Below are 17,278 nucleotides of genomic sequence, written 5' to 3' on the forward strand. Positions count from 1 at the left end.
CCTACAGTTCCGCACATGCGCAAGCAGCGCAAAAGAGAGAGAGAAAAAATAACAAAATTTGTTAGCAACTTTCGACTTTGCGTGTGAGAGAGAATCTACTTTGCAGTTCAACTTTATTCCTTTGTTGACTCTCCTCTCTCAACCTCCTCACTGCTGAGGACGACCATCGCCAATGTCGATTCTTACGCCCACTACTAGCGTCGGGGTTGCAATTTCTTAACCATCTCACCGACTACGACGAAGAAATAGTCTGGGTGTAAATTACATATCTCTAGGCCGCTTTCTGTGTTTAATATCAAATGCTAATTTGGCTATTTATTCAGGGCAGCTGCGAAACCCCGCGAATAGAAGAAAAAGTCGGGAGATATTATTTGGCGCACTGAAAAAGGGATACAAATGATTTAATTTGCGAGTGTTGCCTAATCTCCAGAGATTTCATTCAAATTATCCTCCTTTTCCATTCTAGTTTAGATATTCCGCTTCAGATCCCCTTCACCTTTCTCCGTACTCGCACGGCTTCTTTGAACTCTCAAGGCGGTGCCACACATTTTTGCAATTTGCCGACAGAGCTGTAACTCGAACATTGACTAGGTGTCCCAGTGTTAGTTGGATTATCTGTTTTCATGTTGCAAGGAACACTTTTCGCCTATTCCCAAAGTAATAAATATTTACCTTTAGTTGCTCATTAGCGAAATCAGAATTCTAAGGCAATTTTGAGACACTCCTACCTGTTATGTTTCGTGTTTAGTAAAAGTCACAGGTACTTAATTAACGAACATACTTTAATACTGATTGAGTTACAACAAAGATATTGAGAATGATTAATTCACGACTTAGAAAAACGTCTATATAGCTTAGTCTCTTCATTCGCTCTGTCACTCTACATCACTCTATCACGTGATGTTCATCTTGGAGCGCCGCCTTGCGGTCAATACACAACACTCCTTCCCCCAATAATTGATGGACGAAGTCAGCAAGATATTTCGGAGGGACCCGGGGACGTAGGGAACGGCGAGGAGTAACGGCGGTTGACGCGGAAGATTCGGCATTAGTTGACGCGTCGGATTGAGCAGGTTGAGTATCGCGGGGCGAGTCGACCTGTTGCGAAGGTGATGGTGATCGTGCTGTAGTTGGGGGCATGGAAGGCGTTTCATGCGCGGTTGAGTCAACCCGTTGTCTAATCTGGTCCGCATGTCGTCGAATAACGGTACCGTCCATAGTGGCGGCCCGATATGAGAGAGGACCCGTGGCGTCTACTACGGTAGCTGGGGTCCAACGAGGGCCGGTCGTATAGTTGCGAACATATACTGGATCGTTAGGTGAAAACGACCGAATCTTTGTGTGGGTCTGTGCCGCAGAGGTTACCTCCTGTTGTTTCTCACGCATAGCTTTATTTAAATCAGGGTGAAGACGATCCAATAGCGAAGTTAAGCGGCGATTCATTAATAATTCGGCCGGTGATTTCCCTGTCGTAGTGCATGGAAGTGTGTGCTGTGAGTATAGGAAACGGGCTAATCTGGTTTGCCAGTCGCCACTTATGATTCGTTTGAGAGCCTCTTTGGTAGTTGCCACCATGCGTTCGGCCTGTCCGTTCGACGATGGGTGGTATGGCGCGACGAATACTTGTCGAATTAGGTTCGATTGTAGGAACGTGCGGAATTCTTCCGAAGAAAATGTGGTTCCGTTATCTGAAGCAATGGTGTCTGGTAAACCATGCGTAGCGAAGAGAGTCCGTAGTTTCGCTATAGTGGTCTTGGCGGACAAAGAAGTCACGGGCATAACTTCTAGCCATTTAGAGTGAGAGTCCACAACTAAGAAGAACGTCTGGCCTTGGTAGGGACCGGCAAAGTCTATGTGTAATCGAGACCATGGTTTTTCAGTCCATTCCCAAGGGTGAATTGGTGCCTTCGGAGGGTTCCTACGCGTTTCTTGACACGTGTTGCACGCTTGTACGGTAGTTTCGATCGCTCTATCCAGATTTGGCCACCATACATAACTACGGGCTAGACCCTTCATTCGAACGATGCCTGGATGGGAACCGTGTAAGATTGTAAGAACGTCGCACCGCAGATCCTCGGGAACAATGACTCGACAACCCCAAAGGACGCAATCACGATGGACGCTTATTTCGTGGCGTCTACGGTAGTACGGAAGAAATCGCTCCTCTGGTACGGTAGGTGGCCATCCATTGAGAGACCACAAGGCCACGCGAGATAAGGTGGGGTCGGACTTGGTCGAGCGGGCTATGGTAAGCGCGTCGATGCGGTCGACAGGGACGTTCTCCAAGAGTAGGACTTCGGAGAGTTGCGGGACCTCAACGTCTGGCGTCGCGGCCGGCAACCGACTAAGAGCGTCAGCATTAGCAATTTTGGTTCCCGGACGGTAAACAAGTTCATAATTGTAAGCCGATAAGAGGAGACTCCATCTTATAACCCGTGGTGAAACCATGGGCGGAAGCGGTTTAGTGGGAGTTAACAACCCCAATAGTGGCTTGTGATCAGTGTAGATTCGAAAGTGTCGACCATAAAGGAATTGATGGAACTTCTTTATGGCAGCCACTATGGCCAAAGCTTCCTTGTCGACTTGACTGTAGTTCCGTTCCGTGGGTGTCATGGTGCGCGAATAGTATGCGATCGGCGCTTCCGAGCCAGTGGGAAGTATATGGCCCAAAACGGCACCCACTCCATAGGAGGATGCGTCGCAGGTAACAGTCAACGGCAGATTTGGATCGTAATGAACGAGCAAGTCATCTTCTTGTAGAAGGGCTTTAGCTGCCTCGAAAGCTTTACTATGGCTGTCTGTCCATGACCAGGGCGCCTCCTTTTGCAGGAGCCGGTGTAGCGGTTCAAGGGTCTCAGCTCGATTTTTTAGGAAACAGCCGTAGAAATTCAACAACCCCAAGAACGCTTGCAAGGTCGTCTTATCGTGCGGTGCCGGTAAGTTATGTATGGCGGACACCTTTTCCGGGGTAGGCTGTATACCATTCGCATTGACTTTGAACCCTAATAGTTCTAATTCGGTTACGGCGAAATTACATTTCGAACGGCGAAGCTGAATACCCGCGCCATCGAAACGCTGAAGAACCTGTTCGAGTCGGTTATTGTGATCTTCCATTCCCCTTCCCTGGACGAACACGTCATCCAGGTATGGTATGACCCCGTCAATACCAGATAAAAGTTCTTCCATTCTTTTCTGGAAAATGGCCACAGCAACCGAGATGCCAAAAGGTAGTCGCAGGACGTTAAATAACCCTTTATGAGTGTTCAAGGTCAGCATTTGCGATGTAGGTTCATCGACTGGGAGTTGTAAGTAGGCGTCCGTTAGGTCCAGTTTTGAGAAAATTGTTCCGCCATTGACAGTGGTCAATATGTCCGTTACCGTGGGTAGCGGGTAAACAAATTGAATTATAGCCTGATTAACCGTGCTACGGTAATCACCACAGACCCGGATACTTCCGTCCGGTTTAATTACGGGAACTATTGGTGTAGCCCAGTCGGAATATGAAACCGGGGCTAGGATACCCTTTTTTGTCATCTCATCCAGTTTATCCGAAATTCGATCTCGCAACGCGAAGGGCACTGGGCGGGCCTTTAGAAACCGTGGCGGACACCTCTTCTCCACTTTTATGGAAATAGGTGGCCCCTTGAAGGTACCCAGCTTGTTTTGGAATAAGTGGTCGTACTTTTTTAGGATTGACTCGGTAGAGACCATCTCAAGTCGGTTAAGTTGTGGGTCCTGGATAACAGATATTCCAAGGCGTTTGAACCAACTTCTGCCGATGAGAGATTTACCTTTGCCTTGTATGACAACCAGAGGTAACTTAGCTTCCACCGACTTATAGGATACTGAAACGTCAGTATAGCCTATAATTTCCAGCTTCTCAAGAGTCCAAGTGCGCAGCAGCTGATCGTTTACAGGTAATAAAGCAGGTGGTGTGACAGGCCAAAGCTTTACATAAGTGGCAGAGCTGATAATCGAGTGCATTGAGCCACTATCGACTTCCATACAATGAGCTAAGCCATTTAGTTTGACTGTGAGATCGTACGGTGGCGGGTCTTCATAAGATGATAGACTGTATATATTATGAAAACAGCTAGGTGTATCATATTCAGGTGCATGGGAAGTAATGGAAGTAGAACCAGTGACTTCAGGGGTAGTTGGAGTAGCTTCAACGTTATGCAACTTGCGGTTATGTTTAGGCTTCGGTTTCTTCATATCATGAGCTTTACTGTGGCATACTTTAGCGATATGACCCGTTTTCCTACAGTAGTCGCAAGTTACCGATTTGAATTTACAATGGTCAGCCTCGTGATTATCGCCACATCGATAACAAGTGAACTTTCGAGTGGGTGCTTGTTTCTTTCGGGAAGAATTGGACTCGTTAGGTTTGAAATAATTCGTGTTACTTGCTTGATGTTGAAGTCCGCGAATTTCCAGGGTATTGTGCGTAGCGGCTTCCCCCGCTAAAGCCTGAGCAGTAGCAGTGGTTAAGGTGAGCGTAGCATCAGCTAAAAGGCGTCGTTGAATCGCGTCATCGCGGAGGCCGCAAACCAAGCGATCCCGGAGCATAGAGTCCAAGTGTGTGCCGAAATTACAGTGTTCCGATAGACGACGAAGGTCGGCGATAAATGTGGCCACAGTCTCATTAGGGAGCTGATCCCTTTTGTGAAACTTGAAACGAGAAAGGATCTCGCTAGGGACAGGAGCAAAATGACCGGAGACCGTAGCGATTAAGTCGGTGTAGGACACGGCACTCGGAAGGGCCGGCGAACGGAGAGAGCGAATTATCGAATATAGGGCAGGCCCACAAACCGATAAAAATATGTCCCGTTTCTTTGCAGCATCAGTAATGGAATTCGCGGAGAAGTATAAGTCCAAACGTTCCTGGTATTCAGGCCAAGACACGGAGGCATCGGGGCGAAATTCTTCTATATGGCCAAAAGTTGCCATCGTATTGCGCAATTCTAAGTAACACGTACCGTCAGAACAGTAACCACAAGAGGGGCCTACCGGAAAACGAGAACGGCGTAGGAAGGCCTAAGCCTCGGCTCGCGAGCGGTAGCGTGAAACGGAAAAAAAAACGGACCCGCGAAGGAAAGAAAGACTCCGTCGCCAATGTTATGTTTCGTGTTTAGTAAAAGTCACAGGTACTTAATTAACGAACATACTTTAATACTGATTGAGTTACAACAAAGATATTGAGAATGATTAATTCACGACTTAGAAAAACGTCTATATAGCTTAGTCTCTTCATTCGCTCTGTCACTCTACATCACTCTATCACGTGATGTTCATCTTGGAGCGCCGCCTTGCGGTCAATACACAACACTACCTCAACTTGTTCAACTTTAAATTTTGCACAAATGCATAGTTCCGATGACAAAACTATATTTTCACATCATGCCCCATTATTTAACTTATTCACTTGTTAGAGTGAATTTTTCTAACATAATTTTGTCCCATTTCCGCACTCATCGACCTGAAACTGCAAGCGTAATTGGGATGAAACGTTACAGTTCCGAACTTATAGAGAAAAGTGTTAACCAACTTATGAAAGTTCCTAGCGAAAGGCCCATGTTTTGAATAAGCCCGTTCTTATGGAACCATTAATCATTTTTTTACCTCGAGAAAATAACCGTTGACGGCCACACAGACTCCAAGTTCCCTTTATAAGCCTTAAAATCATCGGGTCTTTAGCTAGACCTGGTTTTCACTGAAAAAACGGTATTGATATGAAAAAACGCCGATTATTCTTAGAAGTTCCACTAAAAAACATCATAGGGTTACTATTTGGTAATCATAGAATGGTCAGTAGTATACTTTTTGCAGTAATTTAAATAATTGAAATTAAGGATTTATTACATACCTTAATTTTGACTTAGCAACTTACCGGGTACATTACCGGTAAAAAGCCAATTTTATTATTTATGGTACACAGAACCTATGAGAGTATGACAGTTATTGTAATTTAAACTGCTATTTAGTATTCAGTAATTTACCAGGTATATTTAGTGTAATTAGTAATCCTGAATAGCTTTTGGTGCTCAGAACCATTTTTTTACCGTAATTTAAACTACTAAAATTTACTAATTAAACAGTAATTATGTTTAAAAATTTCTTTGGGTAATTTAATATTTAAGTTAATTTAAATATACTAAAACATTAATTGTTCCCTGCTTGTGCCATCCGTTCAAAAATAGAGGGATTATCTGCATACGAAAATAGGTGGGGCATTTTCAATTGCATTTTTTTATTCAAATGCGCAACTTGAAAGGGAGCGCAAAAAATCTTGGGAAAAAGAAAGCAAATTAGGGGTGCGAAGCATATCCAATCAGGAAAGGGGAAACCAACCCTTACGATTCAAAAAGCACCCTAATCTTTCTCACCCCACCGCTAGGATTATATAGATGAGATAGAAGGGCTACTATAAAAATTTACTTTCGTTTCATCTAGACATTTTTACCACAAATATCTAGCATTAAAAGTATTAGATATTCGGTGAGTTCCGAGTCACTATTTGCCGAATCATGAGCGAGTAGTCTCAAAGCGACCACATGTCACTCCAATGCTCAGCAAAGTGTGTTTCTGTCTGCTAGCCATGGTTTTGAGACCAATTATACGAGTAGATTTAGAAACCATTTTTCTCAACCACATCATCTTTTCGTTTAACTTAGGTTCCGGAAGTTGCTGGAAGAGTATTTGGCGGTTCTTCTAAGCCTATTTAGATTCACTCTTTTTGCCTTCTTTAAGCCCACTGGGAAAAGAATGAAGGTAATCTAGAATATTACCAAATTTTAGATGGTTTCTTGAAAGGTTACGTATTTTCATATTTCTCATACCATTTGCCAAATTTTTCATTTCCTTCTTTCAGGCCCACGGAGGAAAAATACGTTTAAATAGATGGATGCGTTGTGTCAGGAATAAATCAAGCCGAGGAGTAAGCCGGAGCCACACATTCAGTATTCCGGAAGTCCCGAACGACTACTGCCAAGTACCGAGTATTAGTAAAGGCAAATAAAAGCAAAAGCATATAGATATAAAAACAAAAAGTACACTTTGTTGAAATTTGCTGGCACCGTGTAATATGAGAAGCCCTTATCGGGATCCACCTGGCAAACGCACATCATCATTTTAGTGCTAGTCTGTTCCTGTTTAGTATTAATGTTTATAATAACATCGAATGAAAGTCGATGCTCGGAAAATAGGCCTACCCAATATGTGAGGCAGCCTTAAGGTTAGATGATGGTGAAACTAAACTAATTATAAGATGTAAGTGCACTACGCCATAAAATGGCGTTATCTTCTATTGCCAATAAAGACCGTGCAAGTTGTATTTCGTCGATAGTTTATTTTCCCAAAGTTTCAGTTTGTCTTTGGGGTCAGAGTTTTCACCTCGGCTGGACTGCATCTGAGAATTTGCAGAGAGACTCTAATGTAGGAGCATTATAACATTGAACAAATAAAAATTAATGAAAGACGTCAATGTCGACCTTTTCCAATTATAACACTATTTAATAAATGTAGATTTTAGCTAAGTACTATATTACTCATGGTATCGTTAAAGAAAGTTAATATAAGTACATGATTCAAGTAGCTCGTCTTACGCGCATATCCTTCGGTGTATTCCGTTACAAGAGAGAAGGCTTCCGTCACGTGATTATTTATAACTAATTACAGGATTAAGGTAACACTGCAATACAATACAATAGAGTACATTTACCCCCTCTCATTGAAGCTCCCTGGAAATAGTTATCCAAAGGCAATTCATCTTCCAGAGGATCGAGAAGGCTCTAGCTATGGGAGCCATCCACTTTCGATCACCGGCCGCCACTTGATTGAGTGGCCATAAAATGGACGCCCAAGATGCCCACACAAGAATTGCGAGCACTAAACTTTTATTCTCGTAAAACCAACTAGGGGTCTCTGTACGTATGTACTTCAAAGGGACAGTCACAGATACCCTGTTGATAAAATTTCCAGTATGGTATAGCAGGCTTTGTGACAAATTTGGATTTTCAACATGAGTATTTTAATAGCCGGTAAGACATACACTTACGATGTGGATAAGCGTCAGTCAACAATACTGCAAGTTCCAGCTCTGATTCCCGACCAGGACGGTGGGCGATTTGTTAAGATACCATAATATAGTTATTACGTTGTTTTTGTATGAGAACTAGCTTCCACTTTTAAGTCAAAGGGACCACCGTTAACGTTTCCGTACCGTACGACCCTTCCAATTCGCAGTGCATGCTGGTAGGTGGGGTGCAGACTGCAACGTTATAGGTATGGAGGTTTCTGCTCCTTCCCTCTCCACTTCAAGGTACTAGTTGCGTTATACGCCGTCTGAAAGGCAGCTGAAACAGCCCACACAGAGATCGGGCAACGCAGCTAGTGTGTAAATAATCCTCAAATATCCCTTTGAATTGTGTAATGGCGTGATGTTCTGTTTTGACGGTATTCGTCATTCTATACCAATCTTCATATTGGATCTTCGGATTTGACCCGAAATCTGCCCACCACTATAATAACGTTAGTAACTTTTAGAGCGATTTACGAGGCTTCACGGTGCTCTTTATTGGACCTGCCAATTTGCTGGTCCCTTTTTATCACCAACCTGCTTCATCCCTTAAAGGGAAGCTGCAATAACCTGATTTTCATTTCGAATCATGAAATTTCATTGCAAAATACCCACCACACTTGTGGAATAATTGAAAAGGAAAAAATTAGATCTCATCAACTTGATAATAGCGTAATGACAGTATTTGCCGTAATGCTAAGGTTTCTTATAAATAGGTGTATGGGGTGAAACCGATGAAATCATGCTTCATTCGAAAACACTTTCATTAACGTATTTGTCCCAGTTCTGTTTTTTTTTTGTGGTTATGCTCTTATGATCTGATTTGTTAGTTCTAATCAATTTTCTGGTACGATTTCTTGACGTTTACCCAACCTTTATCTGGTAGTTTTGGGCTGTAAGGAAGTGGATTTAACTGCCTGGGTCGTTCGTATAACGAGTAAACCATTTTACACCGGGAACCCTTAATATATTTTAAAGGTTACTGATGCTAGTTCGCTTTCCAAGAACCAATGCGTACAAGACTAATAGGAAATAAAATCGGGTATATTTTTCCCTCTCTCTTCAATCCCCATTATCCATGTAGTGGTTGAAAAAGACGGAATGAACCCTGGAATCATCAATTTTTCGACGGGGTCTCAATGCCATAGCCATAAAAAGCCGGTGCTGGTCATCCAACGATAGTAAGAATGTGCTAAATCTTTGTACGAAGCAAGCGACCATCCTATTTCTATTGAAGAGTTCGGGTTACTTTATCGGCCATCGTAAATAAGCGCCCTTGAGATCGACTCAAGTTCGGGAAAGTCCGAAACATAAATCTCCCATTTCTTAGACTGCAACTACAATCTCTCTTTGAGGTAGAAGACTATCACAAGGTGTAAATCATTCTGAACAAGTGAATTTGAAGTTACTCGCCTTTAAATGGAATGTATCCCCAATGATGCGTTCAGTGGGACTGACCAAATTAACCGTTCCATAGAAACTATAAGTATGAATCTATACCAGAATTTTTGCAATAGGGGGATAATTCCGTATGGGCAAAATGACATTTAGGCTTCAGACCGTGTCGGCGTGCTATACTGCAGACGTCAAATAAGTGACCTAAAAATTGGATTTTGTGGGATACAGCTCGCGATGGAACCTCTCTTGGATTTAAAAAAAATGGCACCCAGGTTACTGCCATAGCCAAACAAGAAATACTTCTAGAGTGTTCTCGAGGCATCTTCCTCACTCCTTCATGCTGTACCGTACAGTAACTGTCACACTTTATTGAGTATTTTCTGGAGGATAAAATATTTTCTTTCAATTGGACAGTTGTTGATCAGTAAATAAAACGCGAACCTTACGCTTGATTTGTCGATAGACCTTTACGCGCTTTCAAAATTTATTCTTGTGTCATACAATTCGGTCGGATAACTTCTAACGAATCGTGAATATTGAATTCCCCGTTGAACAACAAAGCGAAAGGATCTTTGTACAATATTATACGCATGCGAGAGCTCGAGGTGTCGGGATAGCTTATTTTCGAGCTCGTATTATCGCAGCCAATAAGAGTCAGGGTTCAAAAGGTTGTCCTTAGTTGGCGGCGAAAGCGTAGGGTCAAAGGAACATATTTTAAGCCAATTCTACTACAAAATATACTAGATAGGATAATTGAGATATATATCTCACGAAGTTGCGCATGCTCAGCGTATTATTTTTCAAATATAGATCCCAGTTGCTTAGCGTCAACCTGAGGTAGAGGTTTGTAATAACAACAGAAAAAGGCAATGAAATGCTCTCCACGTGTTTAAGAGTAAAAATCGAGCTGCTCAACCATCCAGCCTGGAAGTTGTAAGACGCGTCCCGGCCCGTCACGCGGACGTGGGTCCTCGAGGGATCAAATCCATTACTCTTGTAATAGGGTGAAAACTGACAAAATTTTAAGCTCCGTGGAATGGGGTAGAAGGCTTTTATAAAATCCTAGGGTCGGTTGAACATCAAAGGATACGCGGACCGAAGCTCAAAGGCGGACAGCCGAGCCGAATTAGGGCCAGAAAATTAAATATTTCAGGTTGACACGAACGAAAGGTGTCGCTAAAAGGATCATATACCTCTTTGTCGGCGAGCAACCAGCTTGAAGCGATACCGTACAAAAGACGCGAGTCCTATCAGAAGAGGCTATGGAAGTAAGACCAATCTTGAATATTAAAATAAATCCTATTGCTACTGACTCACTCAGAAATGTGGAATTACTGAACATTTTGGTGGTAATTTATAGTAATCTAAGCAGAAATGGTTGTATTTCCAAGAATACTATTAAGCACTGACAGAGTTTTGCTTATTGAGTTTCCAGTATTCCAGGATTTTGTCAACATGAATGACTCAAGTTTGAACATAAACCATAAAAGGCAATTCCATACTGTCCATAGGAAAACTGATTGCAAATGTGATTAAATTGAAATGAACCGATTTAATTATTAAGCAATGATGGAAACAAATATTACCTAAAATTTGGGTCAAAATTTAAAAAAATCGCGCGATATAAACATTAGGCACCATCGTGCGGTCAACTGATTTTACATTGAGTAATGTTTTGTATTTGCTTCTCTCCGAACATTTAACGTACCTTACAAAGCTCGGCCATCTTGTTAAATATACTTTGACGCATTTTTGGGTACTCGCAATAAATCCGTCTATTGTACGACGTTACTGGGTGTCGGGAATATTGGAGTTGATAATAAAGGGGCGAATAGGTCGGCTTTTAAAAGGTTCCATGGCCATATTGAAGAGGCGGCGGTTGAAAGGTCGGCAAAACGACAAGCTTCAAGCTGCGACTTTATATTATCCCCGACCTGAAATATAATAAAAGGTCGGCGGTGTCGAGCGGGGATAACACCGTGTAATCCGTCGCTCCGTACAAAGCGTCGCCTGAGAGCCCAACAAGATACCACTAATAATAGTCAAAGCCACAGCAACAGCCACACGAACCCAATGAAGACTCTCTGCGCGTAAAGGGCAAGTTGGGAATAATGTTGAAAGTATATGGGGGTGCGAAAAATGAACATGGGTATCGGACACTGGACTCTCGGTCAGATTTTATATACATACGGGGAAATGTATCCCTAAATTCTGTAAACATGGATGGTTAAATGAACTGTATGTGAGAAGTAGAGACAATGGTGTAATGAAGCATGGAATTAAGGATTGGGTGTGTAAGATTAAAATATACATTTTTGAAAACGTATGGGATTTTTGAAAAATTAGTATATTTCGCTGCGAATTTAGATACCTTTTTCAAAAATACAATTTAATCTTGATAAAAATTCTTCGATTTTGTAGTATTAATGTATTTTTGTTAGTTTTGAGTGATTTTTATGTGTGTTAAATCGTTCTCACATTTTTTGTTTTATTTTTAGACATCTTTGCATGTGTTATTTTTTCAGTGATTTTAATGCATGTGTTACTTTTTGAGATATTGCTTATATTTGAGATTTTTTTTTATTTTGTATTTATTTTTGGTGGATTTTAGGCTTTTACCAACATTTTTGATTGTATTGTTGACTTTTCCTTCTGATTTTTCGTAATGCTCGACCCCTCGAGTTTAGGACTTAAAACCAAGATGGCGTCCCAGGGAGGTTTGCCCTTTATATAGGTATCAAAACTTTCTGGGCTGTAATGCAAGTTTCTTTGAGGAGAGGTTATCATCCAAGTAGATGTGTACTATAAGGTACAGCCATATAATGGTTGCCACCTTCATGGCTGATCTTCTACACATACTTTGCTTGACAATAGGGGACCCAGCAGATGTTTCCACGAGAATCAAGTCGATGCAGATTGGTTGGTACACACTGAAGTTTATTCGTACAGTTCTCGATAGGTATAACACGCATCCTAAGCCTTGGCGTTGTTGCAAAATTCAAGGAGTGTGTAATGACGGTATAATACTCTAGTCTTTGTGCGTTCAACTACTAAATGATTCAGACCACACGGAACACCCCAAACACTCGTTTAACATAATAATGGCAACAGAAAAAGTATGGTAATACGTGGATACGCGCATGCCGTATAGTGGATCTTATTCCAATTTTCATAAGACTCAGGGAGATTATAATTTACATGTAATCTCTTTCTTTGTATCATCAACCGTGAGATTTTGCGGAGATAAAATATGGCCATAATACCTGAATTACTTGGGATTTAAAAAATGCTGCAACGATAGTGTGGGAATTTGTCCAAACTTCTGAAGTAATCCATATTTCATTCCCTTTCGTTTAAAAATATTAGAAAAAGAAACAAACACCTCAGTCTGTTTCTTATAACACTTGGTCTGTAGCACGAATTTCACTTAGATGGTGGTCTACTACTTCAAATTATAGTCCTTGACACGCCCATTACATAATGCATTACATTGTACCTACATCCAATTATGAAACCAAAAATTACTGCTAAAATTAAAAATTGTCTTCAAGTTGTTGCTGTTGAGCCACAGATTATTATATGTGCCAGTTCCAGGGCGTATTATGGATTTTGTTATTTACATGTGGTTATAACGCAAATAATAACTCCAACTCGTTAGTGTTCTGTCAGTGTGTCTGTGCCTTGAGGAACACGAAATCCAAGTTTCCTTCAGTAAATAAATGGTTAAAAAAGAAAAGTATGGTTCTGGAAGCTATCATTTTAATATTTTAAAAAGGTTTCTAAGACATTTCAATAGTCGGAAAACACCCGTGTTGCGAATTGGTAATTTTCTCCTTATCGCCATTCTATTATCTCTAAGCCAGCACCATATTTGCGGTATTTATCAAATATAGTGCGTACTATTAATTTGCATATTGGTAAAGATGTACAATTGTCTCTCTTTCATCCCATAATAAAACGATGCTTTCCCAAGTTCAGTTGCGGTTTGATTGCCCGGAGTGCATACCGTGGCTGCTAAGGGGAATATTCGCTATTCGGAAATAGCGAATGTGGGAAGTCGTCTTAACATATATGATGTTCATCCGCAATTTCTTCACTCCTTTGAGTTGCTGCGTATAAAAATACCGCATTCGAAATTGAACGTGATAAGTTGAGGGAATTGGGGAAATTGTAAAATAGAGCCAATCAGTTGCATGTAGCCGACGGCTGGACTAAAACCGCCTTTATTCTTAGTCAGGTTTGTCGTTCGCTATTGTCTCGTATATATTTATAGGCAATGTCAACTAGGCCATGATAGGAGACTCGCAATGGCCGTTAAGACTTTGACTGTGGTGTAAGGTGATAACGGGAACGGACTTCGAATTTGCTGTATAAATCCGTTCAAAACTATATATAGTAGATATCTAGTTCGGGGCTTTGTTTCAGGGGAACGCGTCTCATCGTCACTCTTTTAAAACGGGAAGCGAGAGTTGAACGAAACGCCAGGGAAATCAAAACGCGTCGCTCGAATCCCCGCAAATTTGGCCGAACGAAACGAAACAGTCACTGGCTTAAAGTAGCTCACCCGGACCCGCCGCGACAAGTAACTGGCGGCAATCGGTACCGATATGCGTTTACAATATATACGATGATGGAAGCTGTTATGTTCAAAATTTATGAAGTACAACATGTTTCCAAATAGAATTTTAGTTGTTAGATTTTTAAAATCGCAGAAATCAAAAATATCTTCTGCGCATTCTCGCGCGATATTCCACTCTCTTCCCTATTGTAATTATAAAAACGTTCAAGCCCCTTAGTGGTTTATTCTTACTAGGTGTTTCTATGTGTACATGAGACATGAATTCACAAAATTCAGATTTGACAGTGAGTTGTGAGTTGTCACTTTAATTTGACCGATGTCGTCTTGTTGTAGATCGCATAAACGATACAAACGATAGTTGAACAAAAAACGGAATTTATCGAAGTAAGAACATTAGCACTTGCCGCGCCCATGATGCGACCCCCTTTGAAACCCCCGGTTGCGTTGGTCCTAAGCCGTAAGCAAAGTCGAGCTAGGATTTTTGATCCGTCCCGTATGTCCTAGGGACATTCGTCAGGTTCTATAAAGCGTAGTTTTGGTTCTCTGGGGGGATTTCTGAGATGGGATTCAGAGGCTAAAGCCCCTCGTTGCGGGCTTTTCTCTCGCAATCTATCTTCTAGCTCTATTTCTCATTCTGGGTTGCCCCAGGATTTTCCGCCCGCGCGCGAGTTTTGTTTCGCAAAATTGGATAGATCATCTCCGACAACACTACCCTGTCCTCCGAATATTGTTATCTAGACGAACAAGGTACTCAGGACACCCTAATACCCATCTCTCAATTTTTGTACCAATAATCAAATGTTATTCTCGTATGTAATTGAGAAAGAGTACAACATGCTTATTAACCGCCCAATTAGACTTAATTACTAACAGAAAAGATTTATAGTGAAGAATACCATGCAACTTCTTCGTTCAACCCGGACTCTAGTTCTGAAGGTTGTGACATCGATACCCAATCGTGCACTTTCCCGAGATAAAACAAAAGCTTCTAAAAACTTAGCTTTATCAATAAAACTAATGAAACTCGCCCTGGGAGAGGGGGAGCTTGGCGTCCAATTGGGCTTAGTCCACAAAGCATTCATTAGACAGAGAATCCCACACAATATTTCCTTAGCCCTGAATATGAAGTTGGTCCCATGGAGTTCTATATTTAATTATAGCGTAAAGAAGAAAAAAATATTTTGAAATTAACTTAATATTGATATTACGTAGAGATTGTGACCAATAATACCAAGCTAACAACATGTTTCCTCTATCATTTCACGCAATATGTATAGTTTCGTTTTGTTCAGTTAAATAAACACGTTGCCATTGCTTTTCTGTGAGATATAAAAGTGGATAAAGCCGAATGCGAGGCGGACATGGAATCAAGGCGAAGGGTGTGAGAGACTAAGTCGGTGCCCGATCCAATTGTCGACGACCTAAACGAACGGAAAAATATACGGGTTCGGTTTGCTAGGCCAATTTTTGTAACTGCAATGCCGTTCAGTCCGCGGGGATTTAAAACGCAGCTTCAACAAGATGTGCCCGGCTGGGCACAGAATACTTTTGCACGGCAACTGTCGAATTACTATTATTACTATCAAAAATGGCCCAGGGATGGACTCATAATATTAGCCACAGCGTACCGAACTTAAAAGGCGTATAGAAAATTTACGTGAATAGCCGTAACTATGCTAAAACGATTACCCGTAATTCTAACGTTAATTTATTTACTTCTATTATTATTCTAATAGTGCAACACAGTAATAGAAGTGAGTGAGTATGCCCTCGTTGCGAATTCTTTAACAGCGCAATCATTCAAATAATTTACTTAAGTTATAATTTTCAAACTTTTTCCTTATTATCTTAAGATGAATTTCGTCCCGAAACATCTTTAATTAAAATAAAACGTGAAAAAAAAAAAAATAATTTTCTCGTGTGGAATCGAACTTGCGACCCATGGTTCTGCCGAGCAAAACTCAATATTTCTAACCGATATACCACCTATACCACGCGCCCAGCCTGAGCGCGCTCCCCCGAGAATTTTTTCGGTACCTTTTAATTCGCCGAATGCCTAAGTTTTTTTTATCTCATTTTAAAAACAGAATGTTAAAACAGAACATTAATTTTTATTACGTAAGTCAAACAAAACTGATTCAGATTATTTTAAAACATTTTAAAACTAGTATTAATATAGTGCCACATTAAAACAATAATATTCCTATTTTTAAAATGTGAACAATTTTATTCCTATTTTTAAAATGGGACTCTATTTTATTCCTATTTTTAAAATATGACTCTATATTATTCCTATTTTTAAAATATGACTCTATATTATTCCTATTTTTAAAATATGACTCTATATTATTCCTATTTTTAAAATATGACTCTATTTTATTCCTATTTTTAAAATATGACTCTATTTTATTCCTATTTTTAAAATATGACTCTATTTTATTCCTATTTTTAAAATATGACTCTATTTTATTCCTATTTTTAAAATATGACTCTATTTTATTCCTATTTTTAAAATATGACTCTATTTTATTCCTATTTATAAAATATGACTCTATTTTATTCCTTTTTTAAATATGACTCTATTTTATTCCTTTTTTTTAAATATGACTCTATTTTATTCCTTTTTTTAAATATGACTCTATTTTATTCCTTTTTTTAAATATGACTCTATTTTATTCCTTTTTTTAAATATGACTCTATTTTATTCCTTTTTTTAAATATGACTCTATTTTATTCCTTTTTTTTAAATATGACTCTATTTTATTCCTTTATTTAAATATGACTCTATTTTATTCCTTTATTTAAATATGACTCTATTTTATTCCTTTTTTTTAAATATGACTCTATTTTATTCCCATTTTTTAAAATATGACTCCATTTTATTACAATTTTTAAAATGTGGCAATATTTTATTTATATTTTTAAAATTCCTCAATCTCAAAGTTTTGCTGGTTTTAAAAATTCGCGGGGTTTTTGAGATTTGAGGTTTTGAAAAGCGACATCTATGCGTGGTGCCCAAATACACCTTGACTGGCTTCCCTGAGATAGTGCGCTTAGGCCTGTATTAATAATAAATTTACTTTTGTTAAAACTTTAAAACTTTTTCGTCGTTAATTTAAGACGAATTTCGTCTCAAAACATCCTTAATTAAAATAAAACTTAAAAAAAAAAATTTCGTCGTGTGGAATCGAACTGCGACCCATGGTTCTGCCGCGCAAAAGGCA

General features: G+C 40.2%; 1 long non-coding RNA gene across 1 annotated transcript; it reads right to left on the minus strand.

Moving 5' to 3' along the window:
• Nucleotides 1-5,707, minus strand: LOC149651162 (uncharacterized). The gene is made up of 3 exons (XR_016371097.1): nt 5,623-5,707; nt 5,333-5,485; nt 1-728 (listed from the first exon to the last, which is right to left on the minus strand). It is a non-coding gene; the product is annotated as an uncharacterized LOC149651162 (long non-coding RNA).
• Nucleotides 5,708-17,278: the final 11,571 nt, after the last annotated feature.

This window comes from Phalangium opilio, unplaced genomic scaffold (genome assembly GCF_054372755.1).
Source record: "Phalangium opilio isolate 3A_F unplaced genomic scaffold, DU_Popi_V2 ptg000082l_1, whole genome shotgun sequence".
In the NCBI taxonomy this organism is placed as follows: Eukaryota; Metazoa; Arthropoda; class Arachnida; order Opiliones; family Phalangiidae; genus Phalangium; species Phalangium opilio.